This window comes from Pseudorca crassidens, chromosome 2 (assembly GCF_039906515.1).
Source record: "Pseudorca crassidens isolate mPseCra1 chromosome 2, mPseCra1.hap1, whole genome shotgun sequence".
NCBI lineage: Eukaryota > Metazoa > Chordata > Mammalia > Artiodactyla > Delphinidae > Pseudorca > Pseudorca crassidens.
In genome coordinates, this window is record NC_090297.1 from 134,236,973 (window position 1) to 134,250,007 (window position 13,035).

The 13,035-nt window shown below is 38.8% G+C and overlaps 1 long non-coding RNA gene across 4 annotated transcripts in view; it reads right to left on the reverse strand.

Moving 5' to 3' along the window:
* Positions 1–5,267: 5,267 nt before the first annotated feature.
* Positions 5,268–13,035, reverse strand: part of LOC137219740 (uncharacterized) — a 40,323-nt gene continuing 32,555 nt past the window's right edge. For 2 of the 4 annotated variants that reach the window (XR_010941226.1, XR_010941225.1), the window contains exons 3-4: positions 8,942–9,069; positions 5,268–5,454 (exon numbers count right to left, since the gene is read on the reverse strand). This is a non-coding gene — a long non-coding RNA (uncharacterized lncRNA). The remainder of the gene's footprint in view (positions 5,455–8,941; positions 9,070–13,035) is intronic. The other 2 variants (XR_010941227.1, XR_010941228.1) reach the window with 1 other exon arrangement.

Genomic DNA, 13,035 nt, shown 5'->3' on the forward strand with positions numbered 1-13,035 from the left:
GGCTTCTCTTGTTGCAGAGCACAGGCTCTAGATGCACAGTCTTCATGAGTTGTGGCACGTGGGCTCAGTAGTTGTGGCGCTCGGGCCTAGTTGCTCCGCGGCATGTGGGATCTTTCCTGACCAGGGCTTGAACCTGTGTCCCCTGCAGGTGGATTCTTAACCACTGAGCCACTGTGGTTAGTGATCTTTGATGTTACTTCTCTGACTCGCTGAAAGCTTAGATGATGATTAGCATTTTTAGTAATAAAGTATTTTTTAATTGAAGTCTGTATATTGTGGCGTTATTTTAGACACAATGCTATTGCACAGTTAATAGACTCCAGTAGAGTATAAACATAACTTTTCACATAGACTGGGAAACCAAAAAATTTGTTTGGCTCACTTTATTGTAATATTTGCTTTATTGCAATGGTATGGAAATGAAGCCATAGTATGTCCGAGTATTGCCTGTACATACCATATCCTTTTTAGCCATTCTTTTTAAGCTGTTTGCACATGCAGTACTTTGGGTTTTATGTATGGTTTGTCTTTGAACTGTTGTTGTATTAAATCTTTAAAGGCCTATAGAGGGCCAAATACAGTTCCATTTACAGATCGATATTTTTCAAAGTTTTTTTGGATGACAGTGAGAAGGAGGATTCTTACCTGGCTGGCATAGAATAAGTCATTCTCTTTGAAGATAAGGAGATGGATTAAATGACCTCTTGTTCCTTTTAGCCCCAAGGGTCTATGATTCAATACTTCTTGGATTAAAAAACTTTATAAATTATTAAGAGACTATTTCAAACAATTGGCAAAGTGCTATATAAATGTTACTAGTAGCAATAATATCTATTCATTTTAAATTAATAAATTAGTACCAGGGCTTCCCTGGTGGCACAGTGGTTGAGAGTCCGCCTGCCGATGCAGGGGACGCGGGTTCGTGCCCCGGTCCAGGAAGATCCCACATGCCACGGAGCGGCTGGGCCCGTGAGCCATGGCCACTGGGCCTGCATGTCCAGAGCCTGTGCTCCGCAACGGGAGAGGCCACAAAAGTGAGAGGCCCGCATACCGCAAAAAAAAAATTTGTTTTTAATTAAAAAAAGTAAATTAGTACCACTCCTTTTCTATGGTAATAATGAAATAGCTGACTAAACAATCCATTTAACATGTAGCCTACCACTAACTAGTGTAGTGGAACTGAGACTGGCTTAGAATTTATGTGAAATGGGTTTCTCTTTCAGTTATCTATTGCTGAATAAGAAACAATCCCAAAACCTAGTGGCTTAAAACAATAGCGATTTATCACTTCTTGCAATTGTGTGGATTGTCTGAATAGTTCTGCTGCTGATTTCACCTAGGCTCACTCATGTAACAGCATTCAGCTGGAGGCTCAGCTGAGATGAAAGGTTGGCAATTCACATATCTAGCATTTGGTGCTGCTGTCTCGGTTCTCCTCCACTGGCCTCTTGTGGGCTGAATTATACCCACCTCCCTATTCATATGTTAAAGCCCTAACCTCCAGTACCTCACAAAGTGACTGTATTTGAGGATAGGGTCTTTAAAGAGGTAAATAAGTTAAAATGAGGCCCTAAGGGAGGGTCCTAATCCAGTATGACTGATGTCCTTATAAGAAGAGGAAGTTTGGACACAGACACACAGAGGGACGACCATGTGAAGACAGAGGGAGAAGACAGCCATCTACAAACCAAGGAGAGGTCTCAGAAGAAACCAACCCTGCTGACACCTTGATCTCAGACTTACAGTCTCCAGAACATTGAGAAAATAAATTTCTGTTAACTCACCCAATCTGTGGTACTTTGTTATGGCAGCCCTAGCAAGCTAATGTAAACAGTCTAACCTATTGGAGAACAAGAGGTATATTAGCTTGCTAGGGCTGCTGTAACAAAGTACCACAGGGTGACTTAAACAACAGAAATTTATTTTCTCATAGTTCTGGAGACTGTAAGTCTGAGATCAAGGTGTCAGCAGGGTTGGTTCGTTCTGAGGACCGTGATGGAGAATCTGTTCTCTGCTTCCCTCCTGGCTTTGGGTGGTTTCCTGGTAATCTTTGGTGTTCCTTGGTGCATAGCATCACCCCATCCCTGGCTTCATCTTCACATGGCATTCTCCGTGTGTGTGTGTGTGTGTGTGTGTGTGTGTGTGTGTGTGTGTGTGTGTGTACTGTAAAGACCCTATTTCTTAATGTCATATGGTGAGGTACTAAGAGTTAAGATTTCATTGTAAAGCAACTATACTCATAAATATGTTAAAAAAAAAGAGTTAAGATTTCAACATATGAATTTTGGGGAACAAATTCAATCCATAACACTGAGCTTCCTTAAAGCACAGTGGCTCAGTATTCTAAGAGAGCAAGAGCGGAAGCTGTATCATCTCTTGAGTCTTAGTCTCCAAGGCTCTCACAACATCACTCCCACCACGTTCTATTAATGAAGGTAAGTCACAGGCCTGCCCAGTTTTAAAAGATGGAGAAATAGGCTCCACCTCTTAATAAGAGGACCAGCAAAATATTATGGTCATGTTTTCAGTCTTCCATAGGGTCTTATAATTTTTGACAATTAACTAGCTATATGGCCTTGGGCTAATCATAAAAGCATAGATTCTTAGAATCAGAAGGGATCCAGGCCAATCTTATTCCCACTACTGAGTAAATTTCCTGTCTCCTTCCCACTCCCAAGGTCTCCTTCTCTTTCCATTCTAAGGGCTGCTCCTAGGTGAACTCACCAAGCCTCTGTGTCTGTACTTACGCTGTTTCCTCTGTCTTGAAAGCAAATACCCCCTTCTCTTATTTCCATCTTTTTATTGAAGCATAATGTTCATATAGAAAAGCATGTGTGTGTGTACTGCTTGATGAATTTCACAAACTAAAATGCACCCATGTCATCGGCATCTCGGTCCAAAAGCAGAACATTACCAGTACCTCAGAAGCCTTCTCCATGCTCCCTTTCAGTCTCTACGCATTTCCTCCCAACTCCACAAAGGTAACACTATACTGACTTTAATAGCATACATTGATTTTTGCATATTTTTGTACTTTATATAATGGAATCAGACAGTATGTAATCATTGTGTCTGACTTCTTTCACCCAATATTATGTGTTTGAGATTCATTCATATTTTCATTTATACTTGCAGATCATTTATTTTTCATTGCTGTATAGTGTTTCATTGTATGAGATTATAGTATACTTTACTTATCCATTCTATTGCTGATGAGCATGGCTTTCATATGAATATCCTAGTACATGTCTTCTGGTGACCATAGATATGCATTTTGTTAGGTATTTTTCTGGAACAAAGGATACGTGATGTTTAGCTTTAGTAGATACTATCTAATGGTTTTCCAAAGTGGCTTCACCAATTTTACTCTCACAAGTAATGTAGGAGAGTTTTGGTTGCTCTAAATCCTCACTAACACTAGATATTTTCCATCCTTTAACTTTTAAATCCATTTCACACTTCTTTTACTGTCTAACTCCTATTTGTCTTTTTAAGACTCAGCTTAGGAGTCACCTCCTCCAAGAAGGCTTAACTGACATGCTGGATTAGATGTCCCTTCTCTGGGCCCACATTAACCCTTATCTATGCCCCAGGCTTTAGAAGTTACCTGTTTAGAGTTGTTGAGGTTAGTATGAAGGACAAACTGGCCCATGTGTAAATTGAAACCAGTCTTTGTAGCAGTATCTATCAATACATATACTCAGTTTGTAAACACAATATACATGCTATGTGTACAATTCATATATTCTTTTACCTAGCAATTCCTAAAAATTACTTTTACATTTACACAAAGATACATGTTCAAGTATGGTCACAGTATTGGTTTTGTTTGTTTTGTTTTGTTTTTTGTTTTCTTTTGGCTGCGCCACATGGCTTGTAGGATCTTAGTTCCCCGACCAGGGATCTAACCCGTGGCCCCCTGCAGTGGAAGCCTGGAGTCCTAGCCACTGGACCGCCAGGGAATTCCCACAGTATTGTTTTGTTTGTTTGTTTGTTTTTTAAGACTTATTTATTATTTATTTATTTTTGGCTGCGTCGGGTCTTAGTTGCGGCATGCAGGATCTTTGCTGAGGCATGTGCGATGTTTTGTTGCAGCGCGTGGGCTTCTCTCTAGTTGCAGCGTGCAGGTTTTCTCTTCTCTAGTTGTGGTGCACAGGCTCCAGGGCGGGTGGGCTCTGTACTTTGCAGCACACGGGCTCTCTAGTTGAGGCATACCAGCTCAGTAGTTGTGGTGCACGGGCTTAATTGCCCCGCAGCATGTGGGATCCTAGTTCCCTGACCAGGGATCTAACCCGCGTCCCCTGCATTGTAAGGTGGATTCCTTACCACTGGACCACCAGGGAAGTTCCACACAGTACTGTTTCTTTTTTTTTTTATTCCTCATTCTACTTTTTTTTTTTGAATTTTATTTTATTTATTTTTTTATACAGCAGGTTCTTATTAGTTATCTATTTTATACATATTAGTGTATATCTGTCAATCCCAATCTCCCAATTCATCCCACAGTATTGTTTCTAATAGTGAAAAATTTAATCCAAAGTAACTGTTCATCAACATAGGAATAGTTAATGTAATACTAAGCACTGGTTGAAAAAAAAAGAATGAAATAGGTATATAGGGCTTAAAAAGATCTCCAAAGTTTACTGAAAAATAAAACAGCAAGTCACAGAAGAACATGAAAACTTCTCTGGATGGGGTAATGGGGAAGAGTTACCAGAAAAGGGGGGAAGGGGAATACCAGAAAAGGCGGGAAGGGGAATACCAGAAGTGCTACCATTTTCTTTGGGCAAACTTCAGCATTTGCTACAATGTTTATGCCTTCCTTCTGAAAACTCCTCTCTGAATTTCCTTACCTATAATATGAGGTTAATAATAATGTATACCTTCAAGGGTTGTATGAGGAGTTAATGTATGTGAAGCTCTCAGAACAACACAAAATTGCCTCACTCTCAAACCCCCAGCCATAGTGATTGGTCTAGGGATGGTCAGCTGACCCAAGCTTGGCCAATTACAATCCTCCCCTGGACATTTTGGAATTGGAATTGAGAGAGGCCAGCCCCTCTTTGAGAACTTGGACTGTGAGATGTAAAGTGCAAGATATTTTGGCAGCCATGTTTCCCCTCATTTGGATCAGAGAAGAGGAGGGAATTGATATGCAGGGAGAAAAAACAAGCATTTATATTTATAATCCATTTTTTTTCTTAAGCTAGTTTGAGCTGTTTTTCTGTTATAATCCTAATCAATACAACCAATACAGTCAATACAAATGCCATAAAATACCATGTTTATTTAATGCATATTACTCATCCATAAATGGCAAATTGGAGAATGATGTCTGTAGACACGTAAGTTGTGCTACTCCATTAGGATCTTTCCCAGCATGTTAATGTTTTGAAGTGATCAGTAATAAACTTTCTCACAATTGAAGAGAAACCTCTAGCAATAAATGAAGACCTGAAAAAAAAAAAAAAGAAGCTGAAAATCTCATAGAAGTGCCGTCCTTTATTGTACACACAAGTGTCTCCCTTTAGTGAATAAGTGACTAGTTTAGTGGCTTCAAGAACTACTATATTTTCCATTGAGCTATCTAGAAAAGCTGCAAGTGCAGATGGAAGAAGCTGCAAAGACATTTTCGCATGTTTCCCTTAAGAGGGTTTGCCAGACCTTCCTCAGCTTCCTTGTTTCCTCTCCAGCTCCACAACTACATCTCTTGTGAGTCTGCTTTCAGCAAAAGAAGAAAGCTGAACTTACTTCTCAATATTCCCTCTGCCTAAAATGCAGTCCTTTTTTCAGGTTGCCTGGCTAACTCCTACTTAGCTCTTAGCTCTTAGCCTAAGTCTTCCCCTAGGAAGACTTCCCAAACCCTAGTCTAGGTTAGATTACCTCACCTTCACGCTGCTACGCACTTTCAAAGGAATTCAATACCTGCTACCAACGCTTATCCCACATTATTGTAATTACTTGTTTAATAGCTGTCTTCCTCATTAGATTCTAAGTCCATGAGGGCAGGAAGTGGGTTGATCTCATTTACCAGCGTATTCCCAACAACTTAGTACAGTGCCTGGTATACACAAAGTGGCCATTAAGTATTTATTAATAGAACATTAGAAATTTCTACTTTCTATCATTTCTACAAATAATTTGTCAAATATATTTCTTTTGAAAATGTAAATGGAAAACTACCAGAGTAATAAATTCTCATTTCAGGAGACTTAGAAAATGTATAAAATTATAAAGAAGAATGCAAATGTTGTCTATAATACCACCATTCAGATATAAATATTTTTGGTGTTTTTCCTTTCAGTTTTTTCCTTTGTTTGTGTGTGTGTGTGTATATATATATATATATATATATATATATATATATACACACACACACACATTTTTAATTTTATCTTTAAAATAAATACACAACTTCCTCTGTCCTAAGAATTAAAGTAATACAGAACATAGATTAAGAAATGAAAGTTGTCCTTTAAGCCTCCCCTCAGTTGTTAAAAGTTGGTTCACTTTTTTTCTCCAGCTTTATTGAGTTATAATCGACATATAGCACCGTATAAGGTTAAGGTATACAAGGTGAAATGATTACCACAATAAGGTTAGTTAACACATCCATCACCTCATATTGTTACTTTGTGTATAGAGGCGGGGTCTGCTTTTTTCAAGCAAAATTGGGATCATACTGTATGTACCAGTGGTTTTTGAATTTTATTTTACCCTGCTCCATAGTAAAAAGTATATTTTACAATACAATTCAGTTATACACACACATACATGCATGTATGTTCACACACATACACACACATACATTGATATATGACTGAACTTTAAAAAGTTTCAGGAAACAGTGCTTACTCTTGTGATATACTCATATTCTCTATTCTAGGCTAGTCTATATCCATTTGTTTCTTCGTTTGTATAAACACTATACCTACAGAGGGGCAGCTTGGAATGGATTGTCAGAGGCCCAGCAAAGTAAAGGAGAATTTGTGTGGGGAGGACAGCCAGCCAGTGGGGAAAGAGAGTGTCAGAGTCCAAGTGGGGTGAGCAGGGCATCTCCATGGAGAAGCAGTCTTGCATGAACTGTCAGAACCTGAATATTGTGGGAAGTGCAACCATGTGGAAGTGGTGGCTCAGCATGGGGTGTCATAGCCTAGATGCCATGAGGAGAGTATCCACATCAGGGAGGAAGCAGTAGTTATGGGAAATTCGTTACCTAGAAGGGGCATAATCAAATAAGTAAATTTATTCATAATTTCAGCCAGGTTTCTTACTATCAGAGAAAGGAGTTACAGAAATAGAAAGAGAAAAAACTAAAAGGAACCCTATGGTGTATTCAGAACTGACTACTTAATTTGTAGAGCTCTGTGCAAAATGGAAATGTGGGGTCCATTGTTCAAAATTAAGAATTTCAAGATGGTGAGAGCAGAGCATTAAACCAAGTGCAGCTGTCTTTCTAAGTGAGGGGCCCTGTGTAACCACACAGGTCTCACGCCCACGATGCCAGCCCTGGGTGTATTCATGTACATAGATGGAAATGTAAATCTGTTTTTATTACTAATTATGAAATATGATATGTAATTTAAAATATATAATATTCCCTACTCTATCCATGAAAAGATTTGAGATCAGAAACACCCCAATAGCAATAGCACATCTAGTGCCTAGATCTTGGCTTCTAAATACAATTCTCTACTAAAAGGAACCAGAACTTCTTAGAGAAATGGTCTGAAACAGGTCTGGGACAGGAAAATAGCTGACTCTAGAGCTATGCCAGAAGGCAATGCTCAGAGAAGGTGGGGCACGTCAAAAGAACGCAAAGGCTAGCTTGAACGGGCTCTCATTTACAAATCTGGAAAATACAAGCATCAAAATAAATAATTAGGAAAAAAGTAAATATAGTCAGGATAATGGAATCCAGGTTTCTCACTATTTGAGAAGGAGGTTAGAGATATGGAAAGGGAGAAAACTATTGAATAGAATAGGAAGCCATGAGTCCATACTTATATAAATGAATATATAAATAATTTGAAAGTTTGATAAGTCACGAGTTATGTACATGTTTCAAGAACCTCCCTAAAAAATATTTATTCATAAGTAATTATTAATCAAGAGACACTACGATGGAGAAGACTGGCAGATACCATCTTAATTAAATGATCAAAATAAATAACGTCACCATGACTAATCAAAATCATGGTCCCGCTGATAGGTTGCAAGGAGAGAACATGGATATTCCTACCAAAAATGAGTCTGGATCTAATCATCAGGAAACACTGAAACCCCAAAATGAGAGATATTCTACATTCTGTAATCTGCAAAAGTGCATCATGAAAGTCAAGGGAAGACTGGGGAACTATTTCAGAATGAGAGAGACTAAAGAGGCACCACAATCTAAAGACAACATCATCCTGGATTGGTCTGTTTATTCTAAGAAACATTTCGCAAAACTTGAATAGGGTCTGAAGTACAAGGTACCTATGTATGCATGTTAATTTTCTGATTCTGATAGTTGTATTGTGATTATACAAGAGAATGCTTATAGGAAATACACACTAATGTACTAAGGAATAATGGCACATCTCATCAGCAACGTACTCTCAAATAGTTCTGTGGACAAGGAATGTCACCTGCCTCTTCAGTAAACAAAGCATATTGTGGCCATAAAGCCATCAGCCACTGCTGCAGCCACCCCCAACGGTGCACCCTGAGGGGAATTTGGGATGGAGAAAAACAGGATACTGGCCCTAGATAGTTAAGATGCATATCAAGGGAATAAATTTAACAAGCCCAGACTCTTGCATCTTCCCATACATAGAAAAACACTAAAATCATTAACTTGAGACGTTTGTTTTTCGTGTGTGATTAGCAGTAATCTTTTGATGTTCGACTACGGGTTTTTTTCAGCAAAAATTTCTATGTATCCTGGCTCCTCCCTTACCTCTTTGGAACAGTCGTCAGAGCTGTCTGAGAGGCATCTTCCCGGGCTATAGTCCTCAGTAATGTCCTTGCATAAACATAATTCTCAGCTTATAGGTTGTGCATTTTTTCAGTTGACAGTTTAAATGCCTTACCAAAAAAAAAAAAATCAACATATATGGGTCTATGAATTTACCCTCATTGACTAATCTAATAAACTTATCGAGAAAAGAAACAATGGTATTTTATTTTTTTCATATTTTAATTTTATTGCAGTATAGTTGGTTTACAATGTTGTGTTAGTTTCAGGTGTACAGCAAAGTGATTCAGTTATACATACACATATATTCATTCTTTTTTAGATTCTCCTCTCATATAGGTTATCACAGAATATTGAGTAGAGTTCCCTGTGCTACACAGTATGTCCTGAAACAAGGGTACTTTAAAATGAACAACAGTACATTAGAATTGTTTTTAATGAACCATGGCTGTCTTCAGTGGTTACTGCTTTTTTTGATATATGCTGACAAGTTACCTATTAATTAGCTTTTGGTTAAGAATTGATTTTACAGTCTCAAAGGAACATATTTCTGAAAATTGATTATTGACGTTCTCTTTGCTTATGTCTTTCTGACATTTTAGGGATTGCTGCCAGTACTAGGGTGATCAATGGTCCTAGTTTGCCAGGGTTGTAGCACTGAAAAGTCCCACTTAATGGGAAACCCCTCCACAGGACACAAAGTTCCCACACTGGTGCAACAGGTTGGGGGAAACCTGCAAAAGCCTTGTGGCAGCCCACAAAAATACAGTCTGAAAGCAACACTGTTTTTAGAGTCAAATGGCTCCCAACACAAACTACCCCACCTGTGTAGTCACTGGTTGCCGTTTTTACTCCTGAAACTGATGTTGGCAACCTTAATTACCAGTTCACAATAATGAATCATCCATTGTTGCCTTGCCAGGAGTGATACAATTTAAGTGGGCAATTTAAATGCCTTGTAACAATCCATTTTTGGCTTTGCCTGTGGATTAACTATTATGCTTTGTATCAAGATAGTACTAGTTTAACTATTAACACTGTGAATACTGTGAATTTTCTAAGAATTCAGGTAATGAAAAATAACAATTACAACACCTACACCGGCATCATCTAAACATGAAAAAGAAAGTTAGACAACTGTGTTATTTTAATGAGAGGTAGATGGAAGGAGCCATGCAGCACAATTAAGAAAGTAAATAACCAAAACAGAGCATACTACACAATCTGCAGAAAAGAATTTGGAATTGAACATTGTGAAGGGGAAGTGAAAGCTCTGACTCTGAGAATCTCACAAATCCAGAGTGAGAAAGGCAAGTACTTCTAAATCAATCATAAGTTTTCTCCTCTCCCCCAAAGACATCAATACTCAGTCTAAAATAGACTGAACTGAATTAGTTAGGCCATACCAAACAAGTTAACATGGATTAACACGCATTATTGTATCTTTTCCTAAAACTTTGATACAAAATAAACACTTATTTTAAAATGTTTTATATGAAATTAATAGCACATATGTGTATAGTTTACACACACACACATATATTTGGGGAGGGGGGCCATCTGGTAGGGCAGTATTCCAGTTTGGCTCTCTAAAAAGTTGGCCACTCTAGCATTGGCCATTCAGTCACTAAATATTTATTAAGTTCTTACTATGTGCCAGATACTGTGTCAGGGCTAAGGTTACAGCTGTGAAAAGGCCAAAAAAAAAAAAAAATCCCTTCTCAAGAAAACTATAGTCTAATGGGGTATTCAGCTGAGATAACAGGCACTATAATATAATGAAGTGCTAAGAGACAGGAAATGACCTAAGAGCACAGAGGCGGGGCAAGGAAGGCTTCCACTAGAATGGGAATCTGGAAGATGAACGTGAGTCAGCCAGGGGAAGCTGGGGGTTGGAGAAAGGGCAGAAAGAAACATCCTCCGGGCCCTAAATAAGGTCAGTGAGAGCAGGGCACAAGTGGGGAGCTATGAAGTTTTCTATCAGGTTTTTTTCAAGCGTCAGCAAATATTTGTGAGTGTTTGCTGTGTCTCCTATGAGAGATACAAAGAGCAGTGGATAATCATGTGAGTGATTACAATACAGTGGGAATATAAGACTTAAAAAGTTAAATATCAACACAGGAACAAAACAGCACAAGAGATGTCACAAGTTAAGATACAAATTCAGTTAACATTTTAAGTGATTTAGCTCAATGCTTCATTATAATTTGAAACTTTTGGAAAAAAATTGAGTGTGCAGAAAAGCTGGAAGAACAGTATAATGAAGCTTCATATTCCTCCCCACCTAGATTCACCAACTGTTGACATCTTGCTACACCTGCTTCATCTCTCTCCATGTGTGGACACTTCCCTTTTGCCAAAACATCTGAAACTAGGTTTCAGACAACTGTACATTACCCTTGAATATGTCAGCCTGCATCTCCTAGAACAGAAACATTCTCCTACAGGAGCACAATGCCCTAACTATACCTAAAATATCATCATGAACTCAATAACGTCACCCAACATTCAGTCAATACTCAGATTTCCCCAAATGTCCCCCAAACATTCCTTCATAACTGTTCCCTCCACCTATCACATTTGAAAGCTCTTCTGTACCTTGTAATGTACTTCTACTGTGCCTGGAAAACAAATGTAACCTCTTTTGGTCTATTTCCTCTCCTTAAAGATTAGCTACACATTAACATTTATTCTACTTGGACTTACTGGATCTGTGATGAATGATTTATGATTGGATCTGTGAAGAACAGAATTTGGAAAGCATTTCAGGATAGGCAACCACGTTACAAAAGTAACCTCTAGGTGTCCTCTTTGGATAGAAGAAATCTGTCGCTATTTGCTACCGAGGACTTTTCCAGAGCAGTCATTATTTGAAGACATACATTTTTCTTTGGTCAACATAGATCAAAGAGTCTAATCATGCCTCAGAATTCTAAACAGAACATAAATAAGCTCAATTTATATGATTCTACAAACATTTGGCACACGTGAACTAGGTTGCAAACTGGGAGATGTGAGAATAATAAATAAAGTCACAGGACACAAATAAACCAGCGTAAGTATTCAGACTTGTTTCCCCCATTTCCATCCCTTTTTAAAAGGATTTTTTTATTGCTCAATATTGTGCCTTTGTTATAACTGCTCGGTTAAATGGGCAGATGAGGACATTGAGGCAGAGATGAAATTACTTGCCCAAAGGTCACATATCTAGTAAGTAGCAGAGCTACAATTCAAACTTAGGTAGTTTGGCTCCAAAGTCCATGGACTTCTTCCTGTAATGATGATGTTATCAAGCCATTATAAAATAATGAGTTCATCTTCATTTGTCATCATTCTTTTCCTTCACAGATAGTTACTGCTACAAGGTCATAATGTAGGATTAAAACAGTGTGAGAGGTCACTTAATCTTCATGTGCTGGATCAACCCAAACCATTTGAATGCATTTTAGAATTTCCCTCCCTAAGTTGCTAAAACTTCATGTAATTGTACATAAGCCTGAACATTAAGGTTCTTATTTAAAATGGAATTGGACCCCAAATCCGAAGATGGTCCTGGAACCAACCCCAGGTTTTTAATGAGTTTGAAGCAGGCAGGATTTAAGGGCCAGTCAGCATTCCACATCACTGGAGGATTTGTACTTCAAAAAATATCTCCCCAGGGCTTCCCTGGTGACGCAGTGGTTGAGAGTCCGCCTGCCGATGCAGGGGACACGGGTTCGTGCCCCGGTCCGGGAAGATCCCACGTGCCGCGGAGCCGCTGGGCCCGTGAGCCATGGCCGCTGAGCCTGCGCGTCCGGAGCCTGTGCTCCGCAACAGTGAGAGGCCTGCATACTGCAAAAAAAAAAAAAAATCTCCCCCACTTAACTTAGATATGTACCCCACACCCACCATTGAAAACCAGTGCTCTGAATGAGTCCTAAAGAAATTAAGGAAAGAAGAAATGCTTATCTTTTTTTTTTTAATAGAGGATGTGCATTTCTTTATTTTTATTTTTGTCTGGGTTGGGTCTTCATTGCTGTGTGTAGGCTTTCTCTAGTTGTGGCGAGTGGAGGCTACTCTTCAATGCAGTGCACGGT